This window comes from Pygocentrus nattereri, chromosome 18, assembly GCF_015220715.1.
Source record: "Pygocentrus nattereri isolate fPygNat1 chromosome 18, fPygNat1.pri, whole genome shotgun sequence".
Classification (NCBI taxonomy): Eukaryota; Metazoa; Chordata; class Actinopteri; order Characiformes; family Serrasalmidae; genus Pygocentrus; species Pygocentrus nattereri.
In genome coordinates this window covers 11,351,500-11,366,480 of record NC_051228.1, presented here as the reverse complement: position 1 = coordinate 11,366,480, position 14,981 = coordinate 11,351,500, and the positions used below count along the sequence as shown (strand labels likewise).

The 14,981-nt window shown below is 39.5% G+C and overlaps 1 protein-coding gene across 2 annotated transcripts in view; it reads right to left on the bottom strand.

The window, feature by feature from the left end:
- Positions 1-14,981, bottom strand: part of ogdhb (oxoglutarate dehydrogenase b) — a 37,987-nt gene that overhangs the window by 19,984 nt on the left and 3,022 nt on the right. The window lies entirely within an intron of this gene.

Below are 14,981 nucleotides of genomic sequence, written 5' to 3'. Positions count from 1 at the left end.
AGGTTTCAGACACCAGCTTTGGGTCTCAGGCAAAATGTTTTTTTTTAAACAGCCTCAGGCAAAATAGCTCTGGAGCCGGTATCAGTCTAACCAGCCACAATCTCTCAGACAGCAAAGTAAAATTTATAATTACAAAATCTTTTTACTATAATCTTTACATATCCAATTTCCCATCTGATGATGCTGAAATTTACTCATTTTTTGAGGGTCTTTCGTTTCCCACTGTGAATCCAAGTGTTGCAGAAGATCTGGATTTGCCTTTAACTTTGGAGGAGACTCAATCAGACTCGATTACTCACTCAATCAGAGTTAAGTCAACCAATAAAGCTCCAGGTCCTGATAGATTTTCGATTGAATTCTATAAAAAATTTCAGGATAAGCTTGCCCCACTTCTAGAAGTATATGAAGAATCTCTCATTTCGAATTCTTTACCTCCCTCTATGACTCAAGCACATATCTCTCTGCTGTTAAAAAAGGACAAAGATCCTAATCTCTGTGCTTCATACAGGCCTCTTTTTTTGTTAAATGTAGATGTAAAAATTTTGTCCAAAGCTTTGGCTCTGCGCTTGGAGAATGTTCTTCCCGAAATCATTTCCCACGATCAGAATGGTTTCATCAAAAGACAACTTTCTTTTAATATTCGTACACTTTTGAATACCATCTACACTGGACATTCAACCTCTGTTCCTGAGGTTGTTATTTCTTTAGATCCCGAAAAGGCCTTTGACCGAGTTGAGTGGCATTATCTTTTTTTGTTTTACAAAAATTTGGATTTGGAGACAACTTTATATCCTGGATAAGACTTTTATACTCCTCTCCCCAAGCCAGTGTCCACACCAATAATATGTACTCTGATTATTTTTCTTTATCACGCGGGACGAGACAAGGCTGTAGTTTATCTCCATTATTGTTTGCCCTTTCCATTGAGCCTTTGTCCATTGCAATTAAATCCCTTAAAACTTTTCAGGGTATGTTCCGTTCTGGTATCGAATTAAAGTTGTCATTATATGCAGATGATTTGCTGTTATATGTAACTGATCCTATTTGTAGTCTTCCTTCAATTTTGTCACTTTTGAAGAAATTTGGCTCATTTTTGGGGTACTTTCAGAAGAGTGAATGCTATCCAGTGAACTCATTGGCACTGTCACTAAATCAATCAGCATTGCCCTTTAAATCCGTTCCATCTGGCTTCAGATATGTGGGGATTTTAATAACTTGTACATTGCCATCTCTTTTCCACTCTAACTTCTCTCCTTTGCTTAACAAACTCTAATTCTATCCTGGGGCAGTTACTGACAAATGTGAGAGGTGCTCCACTTCTCCATGTGATCTAACCCATGTTTATTTCGTGCCCCAGTATTTCTACATTTTGGTCAGATTAGTCTGAGATAATGTCTGAAGTTATTGGTGTCAGTATCACTATCTGTCCACTCATAGCAATATTTGGTCTTTCCTCAGGATTGCCTACAATTTCACAGGCTCAGTCGGATGTTATAGGTTTTTCATCATTAATAGCGAGACACTGTGATTAATAATAATAATAATAATAATAATAATAATTATTATTATTATTATTGTTGTTGTTGTTGTTGTTGTTGTTATTTATCTATTTTTCTTTTTCCCCTTTTCTTTCCTCCCTCTTCTATGTTTTTGTCCTGCTGTGTGTGTGTGTTTGTGCGTATTTGTGTGAGTAAGTGAGTTGGGGTTATGTTTAAAGCAAAAAGAAAAACTGAGGTTGTTTTTATTCAGTGACATTTGAATTGTGTCTTGTGACAATGCTGGTATGTAATTTATGTGAAACTCCTCAATAAAATAATAAAAAAAAAAATTTAATTACATTCTTTATAGCCATGTTTTGAGGCCAAATTATAGAGGACCTCAAACTCCAACCACAACTTTCATTTAACTGCCCTATTATTATTATTATTATGTCCTTTTATTTGACAATAAGATTAAGCTTCAACCATGGCTCAATAATTTGGACCATAAAAAAAGAGAGGACAAATAGTTCTCCAATTACTTGACTGCATGGTGAACTTGGGCAACACATGTGCATTTCAACAATGCACCCATCAATGAGGGACAGATCAGTTATCCAGTCAGTCATTGACTAATGCTGCTTATATTGGGAAAAACGAGCTCATCAAAAAGCACCACACAAACATCCTTTGCTTGTTGGATGATGAAGAAATTTGCAATTGCGAAAATGGTGCGTTTCGCAGCACAAACTGGACAAGTGTGACGTCAACGCTGTTTTCACCATGGTGAAACAAAGAAGTGAACATTATCAACATCAAATATCACTGTACAAAAGATCATTTAAATGGTAAAAATTATTTTTAATTTCTGCTTCAACGCCGTTAAAAACAGTCATAAGTCAAAACCAACAGTTGCCAGCTAGCTAATAAAACACAACAACCATTTCACATCGTTCATGTTTTGTTTACTTCCCACATAAACCAGAAGAATTTGCACACTGGATGAACGAGTTCCTCTTTCTCAAATATTTTGCCAAAAGGCAATTTAGAGGTCTCTGCGTCAAGCCTTGAGTTAACTTCTCAGAAAATGTTTGGCTGGATGTTAACTTACAAAAACAGTAACTTGTGCAACCCTAGTCAGATAAGCTTGAGTGTTTGTGAGAAGAAACCGAGGAGACACAAACTATTAGCTCAAATTTAGATTGCAATATTTTCCACTGTACATACAACAATATAACATTACGAGATAAAAACAAAATATAGTCGCAAGTGGCAATCTCTGGGTTCAAGCACAAACTAGAACAATGAGGCCTAATGCACTTTGAGCCTTATTTACAGAGAGAGGATGAAAAATCCAATGAAGTCAGAGTTCAAAAAGTCCTTCAGTTGTTAAGCAGTGGTCTTTAAACATGATACCTGCTTAATTTTATATGAACCGATGTCTTAGGCTTTGTAGAACATTCTAAAGATTGTAATTCGTTTCATCATGATTGGCCAACATTAAGCCTGTCAAATTCCTGCTGATATCTGATTGATAATGGTGGCAAAAATTTTTGATGTATCGAGTTGTCCACTTATGATCTGTCTTATAGATGCTGCTTGAAAAATTTCAGCTTGATCGGATGTATGGATGCTGAGAAACAGTCATTGTGCAGTTACAGCTCCCTTGTACATGCGTGTACACGCAACAAAATTGACAGGCTACCTCAAAGTACTACTACTAAAGACACTTACTACTGAGTAAGTGTATGTAGTGTCAGTTTTATTGAGTCATAGAATTTTTTAAGAACAAATTAATTATTGCTCACAAATGGCAGCATGTTTTTGATTATTACTGAGGCTCTAGTGAATTTTTGATAGGAGTTATATGAGGATAGAGTAAAAACATAGGACTAGTTCACAAAAGTAGCTTTTGCGTATTATGCAAATATATAAAAAGAAAAATCTATTGAGGGGGAGATAAAAGGTCCAAAGTGCAAAGTAGTTTGTTTTGACACAAGGAATCAGGAAAAGAAAAAAAAAGGCAGCCTTTCTTACTCATTCCATTTTGCACTTTTTGCTGATCTTGTAAATGTTTGTTTTCTGTCCCTTAAAAAAGTTTATTAATAAAGTTTTTTGGCTAGCCCACACACTTGACTCATCCTCATTCAGCAGCAAAAGCTTTGCACTCCTGATTTGCATACATGCCAGGTCATCCTGGCCCAAAGACAGCACACTCTGACCTGATGTATCTAATTGGATTTGCATCATTGAGAGGCTAAAGAGCTCAGTGAGTTAAATTTGTAAAAGCGGACACTGTTAATGGAACGGAGGCAATGCATCACAGCAGGGTGCTGCAAATTGCTGTTACATGGCTGGGGCACAACTATCACGAAGGACAGTGAGGAATCTCAAGCACACGTTATCAATCCAGAAACGCACAGGATGTCATGACCTGTTGCCCAATCACCACTCTTTCAAACATCCATGCTTATTTCTGCTTCAAATCCTCAATGCTGACAGACTGACTTGCAAACTTTTGATGTTTTCACAATTCTTTTTTTCACAACAGTCCAAACCAGCATCTGGGTTTTTGTGACGTTGTATCCGTTTCATTTGGTTTGGTTGGTTTCACACTACAACAGCTAAATGCACCAAATTGTTAACATGAGTGCTTAGCAGGGAAACAAGGGCTCTGTTACTCTCATTTGTCATTTGAGCCAAAAAACTCTTCCTTTGCATGACAGACATGATCAATGCTTCACATCTATGTGTATCACAGTAAAGCCAATGAACCAATGAATAACAATGAACCTACTTGTTATCTGCTTCTTTATGACTGGTTTGTTGAGTGTTACCAATTAGGTCACCAATGCAGTATGTTCCATGATCCATGTACCAAAATTAAAGGCTTTGGTTTTTTATTATCATTTCAGTGTTTCTATGCTTTTATTTACAGCAGCATGTGCTGCAAGAACAATGAGTGTCTTTGAAGAGCCAGATGTTTAAACATCATTTAAGACAGATTATGAAAAAAGTACATGTGCTGCTAGAAAGCAAGCACTGATGGTGGAAGCGAAAAGATCTGCAATTTTTTTGCCAGACTATTTGGTTAGTGCACACTCAAGTACAGGTGGACAACACACACTCAAACACACATTTCCCTCAGGGTCGCAGGGGTGCTGGAGCCTATCCCAGCGGTGATTAGGTGGAAGGCAGGATACACCCTGGACAGGTCGCCAGTCCATTGCAGGGCAGACAGACAGACATACACAATCACACACACCTAGGGGCAATTTAGTATGTCCAATAGGCCTGACTGCATGTCTTTGGACTGTGGGAGGAAACCGACGCAGACACAGGGAGAACATGCAAACATGCAAAAAAAAGGACCCTGGTCACCCGTCAAGGGAATCGAATCCAGGCCCTTCTTGCTGTGAGGCGACAGTGCTACCCACCGACAAAACAGACCAAACTAAAGAAAAGGTTTGCAGGTCACCACCACACAATTCAAATGTGAAACTGCGATAAAGAATAACTCCCAATGTACATCAGTGCCCTTAGTTTTAAGGCTCCCAGCCACTCTATCCCTCAGAATTAAACAGTGAGCGTTTAAGATTGAGGTAGGTAAATGAGGTCTTTTGATTTGCTACCCATGCCTCATTCAAAAAGCAGTCTGGGCAGAAACATTCCTGATAAGTTCAGCAAGGATGGGCTGGGCTAAACTACAATAGCCTGAATAGGCAAATATATGTAACTGTGTTGGTTTATATCATTTGAATTGTTTTTACAGCTGTTTTTACAGCTTAGTTTTCAAACGTGTCTGTAAAAAAGCAAGGAATTTTTTTTCTACTATGATAGGAGCCCTTTAGGGTACAATGACAATATGTTTTTCATTTGCAAAGTGGTTTCTGCATTTGGATTCATGCCTTTGAAGAACATGCAGCATAATATTTTATGTGGTTATGAAGTAATTTCCCACACAGGCCTGGACAAGCAGCTATGGAATCAGCCCATTTGGGGAAGAGTCTTTTTAAATGTATGCCAGACATTTTTTGCTAATGAACTAAGTAATGACAGTAATCATGATGACAAAACAATGACAGAGAAAGATTTTGGGCGTAAATAATTTGACTGGCTCTTTTAAACTATCGAATTTAGGCAACTTTGCAGAACAGCTGGAGTTTGTCAACACTGTTGTGATCTCTTGGCTGGTTCCTTCTGCATAACTGCTAGTGAATTTGATACATGGTGGGTAATATACAATGACTGTTGCAGCTCATGTGCAACATCTGACAAAAACAAGGCATTTCCCCATAGAGTATCTATAAAATTATAGATACTACTTCAAACTACAAAGAAAATAAGCAGGATAATGTAACTGAACAAAATTTCCTAAGGCAACGCTATTTGTCCTAAATCCATAAGCAGGCGTTCATAAATATCAAGCGTCCCCAAAAGCTTGAGTTATTATAAACCAATGGTTCTTAACAGGAGCCCGACTCACGAAGCATGTTCAACAATTAGCGGTCTGGGCTACGTTTCCACTTCAAAAACCTAACCCAGGTTCAGATGCTCATGACATGATTAATTTTTGTGTGTGTGCTACGGTTGGGAATCTATAGGCACCTCATGATTCGATTACCATTCAGAGAACTGCAATGCGATTGCAAAATGATTTTCGATGCACCTTTTTTTCTATACAGGATTTCTTTTTTTCTCACTGTGTGGCAATTTGGAACTTTCACAGCAAAGTATCTATAATCAACCATAACGAATTTATTTCCAACATCTTTTATTAATACAACCCCAATTCCAATGAAGTTGGGACGTTGTGTAAAACAGAATATGGTGATTTGCAAATCCTTTTCAACCTATATTCAACTGAATACACTACAAAGACAAGATATTTAATGTTCAAATGGATAAACTTTATTGTTTTTTGCTAATATTCACTCATTTTGATTTTGATGCCTGCAACACGTTCCAAAGAAGTTGGGACAGGGGCATGTTTACCTCTGTGTCACATCACCTTTTCTTTTAACTACACTCAATAAGTGTTTGGGAACTGAGGACACTAATTGTTGAAGCTTTGTAGGTGGAATTCTTTTCCATTCTTGCTTCATGTACAACTCCGTTTTCATATTTTGTGCTTCATAATGCGCCACACATTTTCAATGGGAGACAGATCTGGACTGCAGGCAGGCCAGTCTAGTACCCGCACTCTTTCACTACGAAGCCACGCTGTTGTAGCACATGAAGAATGTGGCTTGGCATTGTCTTGCTGAAATAAGCAAGGACGTCCCTGAAAAAGATGTTGCTTGGATGGCAGCATATGTTGCTCCAAAACCTGTATGTACCTTTCAGCATTAATAGTGCCTTCACAGATGTGTAAGTTACCCCTGCCATGGGCACCAACACTCCCCCATACCATCAGAGATGCTGGCTTTTGAACTTTGTGCTGATAACAATCAAGACAGTACTTTTCCTCTTTGGCCCGGAGGACATAACGTCCATGATTTCCAAAAATAATTTGAAATGTGGACTCGTCAGAAGGTTTTCTGCCTTGCCACTTACTTGCAGAGATTTCTCCAGATTCTCTGAATCTATTGATGATATTATAGACTTTCGATGATGAAATCCTTAAATTCCTTGCAATTGCACATTGAGAAACTTTGTTCTTAAACTGTTGGACTATTTGCTCATGCAGTTGTTCACAAAGTGGTGAAGCTCGCCACATCCTTGCTTGTAAATGCCTGAGCCTTTCAGGGATGCTCCTTTTATACACAATCACAACACTCACCTGTTTCCAATTAACCTGTTCACCTGTGGAATGTTCCAAACAGGTGTTTTGTGAGCATTCCTCAACTTTCTCAGTCTTTTGTTGCCCCCGTCCCAACTTCTTTGGAACATGTTGCAGGCATCAAATTCAAAATGAGTGAATATTTGCAAAAAACAATAATGTTTATCCATTTGAACATTAAATATCTTGTGTTTGTAGTTGAATTGAATATAGTTTGAAAAGGATCTGCAAATCATCATGTTCTGTTTTTATTTATGTTTTTCACAACGTCATAACTTCACTGGAATTGGGGTTGTAAATCCAATGGAAACGATGTGGAGTCAACTGGAATTGGAATGGAATGGATTTCCACGCAGCAGATTACAGCTATTCTACCTGTTTTCTTCAGTGATTCCATAACCTTGGTTTTGGTCTTGTTGTAGAGAGTGGGAGGAGGAGTGACTGTGTCAGTAAAGTGTCTTTGAGACAGGACGCTGTATCTTGGCTCCAAAGTGTGTAACATAGGCTGAAAGCCCTGGTTCTCAGCAGATGCAAATCCTTGGCAATAAAAGTTGTGATAGAGTTTGTAATTCGCTTTGTCCTTTTCCATTTGGGTGGAAGCTTTGACATCACTTCATCGAGGGTCCCCTGGTTGGCAGCAACTCCAACCGGGCAGAAAATAGGCTGAAAATGGCCAGAAACATGTAATATGCTCCACAGAAGCCAAAGTACTTCCATACACTAGCTCAGGGGTTGACAACCTACTTTGACTGGCCTGGTGTGGCTCCACAGCGTTAGATTTCTAGGTAAAAATAATCTTCATTTGCAGTAAAATAAAGCTCTGTGGATCGTTTAAACACAGTTTCAACAATAAATGATTTTAAACGCTGGAAATAATGTAGCCTATAACTGCTAATTCACTAAGTTATTAGCTAACAAAAAGGCAAAGAGAAAGATTTAAGACCATACTTTGAAGGCAAATAGACTTATCTGCATTTATAAATCAAATATTTGTAACCAAATAAATATTTATATAATAAACTGTTCTACTTCTGTGGAAAAGTATCCAGCTGGTGATGCAAGAAAAGCAGCTACAACTGAGCTACAGCTTTAGGGAGAGCAAAGTAAGTCTGTGTTTTTGTTTGAACTATATTTTTACCCCACACTAGGACATTAGCACGTACTGAGACACATGTACAGCCAAGATGGTAAAATGGACTCAAAATGTTGTAGCTCTCAAAGTGGTATATTTTTTGCTGAAAGAATAAAATGCTTCTTGGGTTGCAACCCCTGCATTAGCTTTTAATGCAGTGTGCACAGCACAGACTGTCTGGGCACTGCACTTCTGCACTTTGCAAAATTGCAGTTGCCTTTTGCGTTGCTTCAACATTGCTATCAATTAAAACTTAGAAAATTGATTTTTGATATTTGCAAAACGATTCGGAATCATCCACTTCTGCATCGCGATGCATCTAAGAATCGATTCTACCCTGCCACCCCTAGTGTGTGCGCATGAGTAGTCATGATGAGTCAAGCAGCTTTTTTTTTTATAGAAGGAGAAGAAAAAAAAAGATAAATATGTTGAAAGTAAAGCACATAAATGCTGTCACCACCGCCACCTTAATGGAGTTTAATGGAGTAATAACGGCTTTATATTGTTGATATCTTAGGCTGGGTTAGGCGTGCCACTGTGATGAGGCCAAATAAAAAGACTTGTCACAGTCATGAGACAGTATATCCAAATTTAAGTCAAACTAAGCTTAAAATTACCTGGCTAAGCAAGAAATCCTGCTTAGAGAGACATGCCACTGAAGTCACTAGATTGTAGAAAAAAGTACAGGGCTTATTTTTTCATATTCATGATGATTAATGAATTTTCCATAAAGTCCCCCAGAGCAGTCATATCCTGCTGTCATTACATAAAATGATCAGTGTCTACAATGATGAAATTGTGCACACACGGCAAAATAAAGTCTCTAAATGCAGGTGGCTGAAATGATTAACAGTGCTTAGACAAGCAGCTAATCTAGCAGCTCACTTCAGTACGTTTTATTTGTAACAACATTAACTGATTTACTTGAATACTCCGCAACAAAGGATCCACACTTGGAGCACTGGCTTAAGAGAAATAGGCCCAATTCTATTTCACCCCCTCGCCCCTACCACCTAGCTCTTACCCCTGTGTTTTGCACGTTAATGCCTAGGGATAGGGTGTCTCGATTTTTGTTTAGATAGAGGAGTAGGGTGAAATGTTAGGGCTACATGGCCCTCCAAACAGAGGTTTTTCAGAGGCACACTCCAAACAGAGTGTTATGAGAAACAAGCAAGATGGCTGCATAAGTGACCTAAGAAACCCACAAATGTAAGTATTTTCTCTGGTAAAAAAATACAATAACCATGGTATTACCTTAGTTCAATGTTACTTCAATGTATTGTAGTCTTCTTCATAACAAGCATACACTAGCATACATATACATACAAAAGTACACTAACGTCTTGGTAGCTAGTGTCGGGACTAAGAGCACCCCGTCCTCTGTTACTTATTAATTAATGTTAAGTTGAAGTTTTAATTTGAATCTAGTCTGTTCTCTAATGCAAAAAAGGGTAGCGAATCAAAAAGATTGGAAAAAAAAAAACATTCTTGTAAAAAGTCACAGAAAGATGAAAAACCAAACTTCAGCCGCTGGTTCAGTTTTTGAAGAAAGGAAAAGGCCCTTTTCATTTATTAAGTTCTAAGTGACAAGATGATTCCCAGACAGCCAAAATGCAATGATCATTACAATACATTTCACTTTATACCTCTTCTGGGGGCATTCATCACCCCTGCCTGGGTTAACTTCATCGGCCCTCCTTATTTTTAAAATGTCCTTGGTCCCACATTGGTCTAATTTTCCTGAGATGTTTGGTAACCATTATTCTCATCCAATTTAAGATGTTTTTTTTATTAATTTTCTTGGCCTTGTTTTATCAGGTCTTCCTGTCCTCCCTGAAGCCGTTGTTTGTAACACTTTATTAATTTGACTCAAAGACCGGTTCTTACCAACCCTTATCAGCTAGTCTTCCTATTCCCAGTTAGTTCCTACTGTACAAGCAGTGTTTTTCCCCACTCTCCCTGACCTTCCAGGTGTTTTTTTTACCACAAAGCCTTCTTTCATACAATACCGTGCTTGTATCTTGAGTGGAAATTCAATCCATTCCATATATGGAAGCACTAGGGCTGCTCTTCCGCTGAATCTGCTTGTCTCAGTTAAATGCTTATAGGCCTGTCTGTCAATTTAGTGCTTATAACTCTATATTTAATCATTTTCAAGCTAATGATCATTACAAAACTTTTATTAATTAGGATTCAAGGACATTTTTCCCGACACTAGCTAGCTGATGTTTCCCTTCCACCTTAAATCAAGTCAAGTCAAGAGGCTTTTATTGTAATTCCATCTGTGTACAAGCACAACGTGGAGTGAAATTATATTCCTCCAGGAACAACACAGTGCAACAAGGAACAAAGAGTACAAACTGTGAATGTGCAGACATAGTGTACAAACAAAAAATTAAGCTAGAAACAATATAATAAATATGATAAATTAAACAGACATCAGACACAGTAAACAGACAAGACAGTGCAGCACCGACACAGCACACATTTCTGGACATGAGGTAGTGAGAATAAGGTGCAAAGATTTTAAACATGCTGTGATCCGTGAGTTTACGCAGTCAGATAACATACATAAACACAGCAGTTACTGAGTTAGTAAAACTTGAGTAAACTGTGTAAACACAGTGTTAGCAGCAATGTTCTAGATAATGCAAGTAGAGCATCAAAAGGCGTGTGTATGAGTGAGAGAGTGTAGAGTATGCATGTGAGGGGGGCTTTCAGATCAGTCCTTGTGAGTTTAAAAACCTGATCGCCTGCAGAACAAAGCTGTTGCAGAGTCTGGCAGTGATGGCATGCATGCTCTGGTACCTTCTGCCAGATGGCAGTAGTGAAAAAAGTCTGTGTGAGGGATGGATGGGGTTGTCCACAATGCTGGTGGCTTTGCAGATGCAGCGTGTTGTGTAGATGACCATGATGGAGGGGAGAGAGACCCCGATGATGTTCTCAGCTCTCCTCACAGCTGTAGGGTCTTGCAGTCTGAGGCAGTGCAATTCCCAAACCAGGAGATGATGCAGCTGCTCAGGAAGCTCTCCACAGTCCACCTGTAGAGCATGGTGAGGACTGTAGAGCATGGTAGAGGTGCTGCTGGGCTCTCTTGTCTATGGAGTTGGAGTTGAGGGACCAGGTGAGGTTCTCTGTGATGTGGACACTGAGGAACTTGCTCCTGCTGATTGCTACAGCAGAGCCAGTGATGTTAAGTGGGGGGTGGTCACCTCACACTCTTTGGAAGTCAACAACCATCACCTTCGTTTTGTCCACATTCATTAGAATTAGAATAGAATATAGAACAATTTGTCACTGTGTTTACACACTGTGAAATTTGACCTCTGCATTTAACCCATCCATGCAGTGAAACACCCACATACATGCACACTAGTGAACATACACACTAGGGGACAATGAGCACACTTGCCCAGAGCAGTGGGCAGCCCTATCCACGGCGCCCAGGGAGCAATTGGGGTTAAGTGCCTTGCTCAAGGGCACTTCAGTCATGGACTGTCAGGGGATCGAACCAGCAACCTTCCGGTCACAGGCCTGGTTCCCTAACCTCCAGCCCACGACTGCCCCAGAGACAGGTTGCTGGTTCCACACCAGTCTGTTAGCCGCTGCATCTCCTCTCTGTATGCTAACTAATCATTCTTACTGATCAGACCCACCACAGTCATATCATCAGCAAACTTGATGATATGGTTTGAGCTGTACTTTGCAGTACAGTCATGAGTCAGCAGAGTAAACAGTAGTGGACTAAACACACAGCCCTGAGGGACACCGGTGATCAGTATGGTTGTGCTGCAGATGCTATTACCTATCCTGATTAATAGGACCCAGTTACAGAGGGAGGCGTTCAGGCCCTGCAGTCTCAGTTTACCAATCAGCTGCTGAGGGATGATGGTGTTGAATGCTGAACTGAAGTCAAGTCAAGTCAAGTCAAGTCAAGAGGCTTTTGTCATTCCATCTATGTACAACTACACAGTGGAGTGAAATTACGTTCCTCCAGGAACATCACGGTGCAGCAAGGAACAAAAAGTACAAAGTGCGAACGTGCAGACATAGTGTGCAAACAAAAAATTTAACTAGAAACAATAAATAGGATAAATTAAAACAGACATTAGACACGGTAAACAGACAGGACAGTGCAGCACCGACACAGCACTCATTCTGGACATGAGGTAGTGGAATAAGGTGCAGAGATATTAACATGCTGTGATCTGTGAGTCACGCAGTCAGATGACAGACATAAACACAGCAGTTACTGAGGTAGAAAAAAACCTGAGTAAAACAGTGAAAACACTGTAGCAGCAATGTTCCAGATAGTGCAAGTAGAGCATCAAGAGAGTTGTGTGTGGAGTATGTGTGTGAGGGGGGGTGGGGGGTTAGCTCAGTCCTTGTGCGTTTAAAAACCTGACTGCTTGAGGAACAAAGCTGTTGCAGAGTCTGGCAGTGGTGGCCAGAAAAAACAGCAGTATATATTTGCCTTAATGAACAGGTTTGTCTAAATCTGTCTCATGCAATAAACAAAGAAGGAATAAATGGTGCTTTGAACTGCGAGAGCTAGTATGACAGCACTGTTTTTTCCAATACCAATATTGAAAGCTTGAGCATTCCCTCCCTCCATACTGAAAATGCTGCACTGGATATCAGCTTGACACTAAGGATGCAAAAATACAACATAACATGTAATAGAGCAGCGCATCACATTGTATCAAAGTTGCCAGAGTGCTTGGGACACTACAAATTATAATTAGATTGGGACATTATAGAGAACACCCTTTTGTTTTAAATTATACTTTTTTTATGTTGTAACAAAGTGAAACAGATACATTAGTATATTAATAGAATTTTTTTCTTGCTAATATATTGAATCAGGTCTCAACTGTATCGTATTGAATACTGTGAACCTACCAGATACAGACAGTCACATTAATTGGTTATTAAAAATTAATTGAGTAAAAAACAAAAAAACACCACCAGTACCACAATTTTGCTAACATAACAGCAACCAGTGTGCACATTTGAATCATGTAAATTCAAACCACATTTTGGGAAAATATTGATATCACTACAGGTTCCCCACCCCGGTGCTGGACTGTCCACTGCCTTGTACATTTTTGTGTTTTCTGTTCTCCAACCACCCACTTAAGTCTAAGAAGGGCTTAGCTGATCAATAGAATCCGGTGTGTTGGAAGTAGCGATGTGCGATGATATCGGCCTCTTATCAGCATTGGCGCTTAATCGCTTAAAAAAACAAAAAAAGTGATGCCAGACTACTGGGTATTTTATTCATAATAAATTACTTGTAACCCGTACAGTAATTAACATTTTTCTATAATGCTAATCCAGGTAGATGCAGTTCTGATTTCTACATTTTCTTGGTTTGGCAAGATCTACATTATGAGCATGGTGAATCTACATCTCAGTCGGTCACGTGAGAGAGTGAACATGAAGAGAAATGAAAGCAAGTAAGAAAGCGACACACAAAAAAAATGGACTCTCAAGAGGACACAGATTAGCATATGATTTTGGCACAAACAATGGGTATTTAAACTATTTTTGCTATTTGAACATATTTAAACATTATATTACATCATTATTGTATTCCCAACAAGGAAAAATTTAATGCTGCAATGACTGAACTCGGATGCACTAAAGGTGCTCTGAACATAAAACAAAGCATGGGAAGCACACTTATTATTTATTCTTTACAGTATACTTATGTACAGTCACTTTTGAGTAGCCTTTTTTACATACCTAGCGCCACTACTGCCAAATTCTGCTATACAGAATTGCTCCCTTTCACAGGTGCATTAAGTATGTGCGCGCAGACCATCAGAAACATCTTTGTGGTGTGTTTGAGAGCAAAATTTTATGGTCAAACTGCAGTGTTCAGGGGTTTCACTGTGGTGCTTCAGTTCTTGTTTTGATTTTGCTTACACCACACACACACACACACACACACACACACACACACACACACACACACACACACACAGGGTGGGTCAAAAGTCACAGGACACCGTTTTATTTATATTTTATATTATTATTGACTTTTATCTCTGGGGTCATCTAAACCAGCCATTAGGGGTGTACTTTGTGTACTTCTGGTGCCGGTCACGATAAATGGTGAGGGTTGCATCAGGAAGGGCATCCGGCGTAAAACTTGTGCCAAAACTATCATGCGGATCACAAATATGATTGCCATACCGGATCAGTCGAGGCCCGGGTTAACAACGACCGCCTCTGTTGCTGTTGACCAGCAGGATGCCGGTGGAAATTGGACTACTGTAGGTCGAAGACCCTCAAAGAGGAGAGGAGGAAGACGGGTTAGAAGACAGCGAGAGAGAAGGAAAGGCAGGAGTCTGGAGGTTAGAGTAGGGACTCTGAACATAGGGACAATGACTGGTAAAGGCAGAGAGCTTGCAGACACGGAGAGAAGGAAGTTAGATATTCTGTGTGTCCAGGAGACCAGATGGAAAGGAAGGAAGGCCAGGAACATTGGAGGTGGATTCAAACTGTTCTATCATGGTGTAGAGAGGAAGAGAAATGGAGTAGGGATAATCCTGTTGTAGGGATAACCCAATTGCTTTGAGAG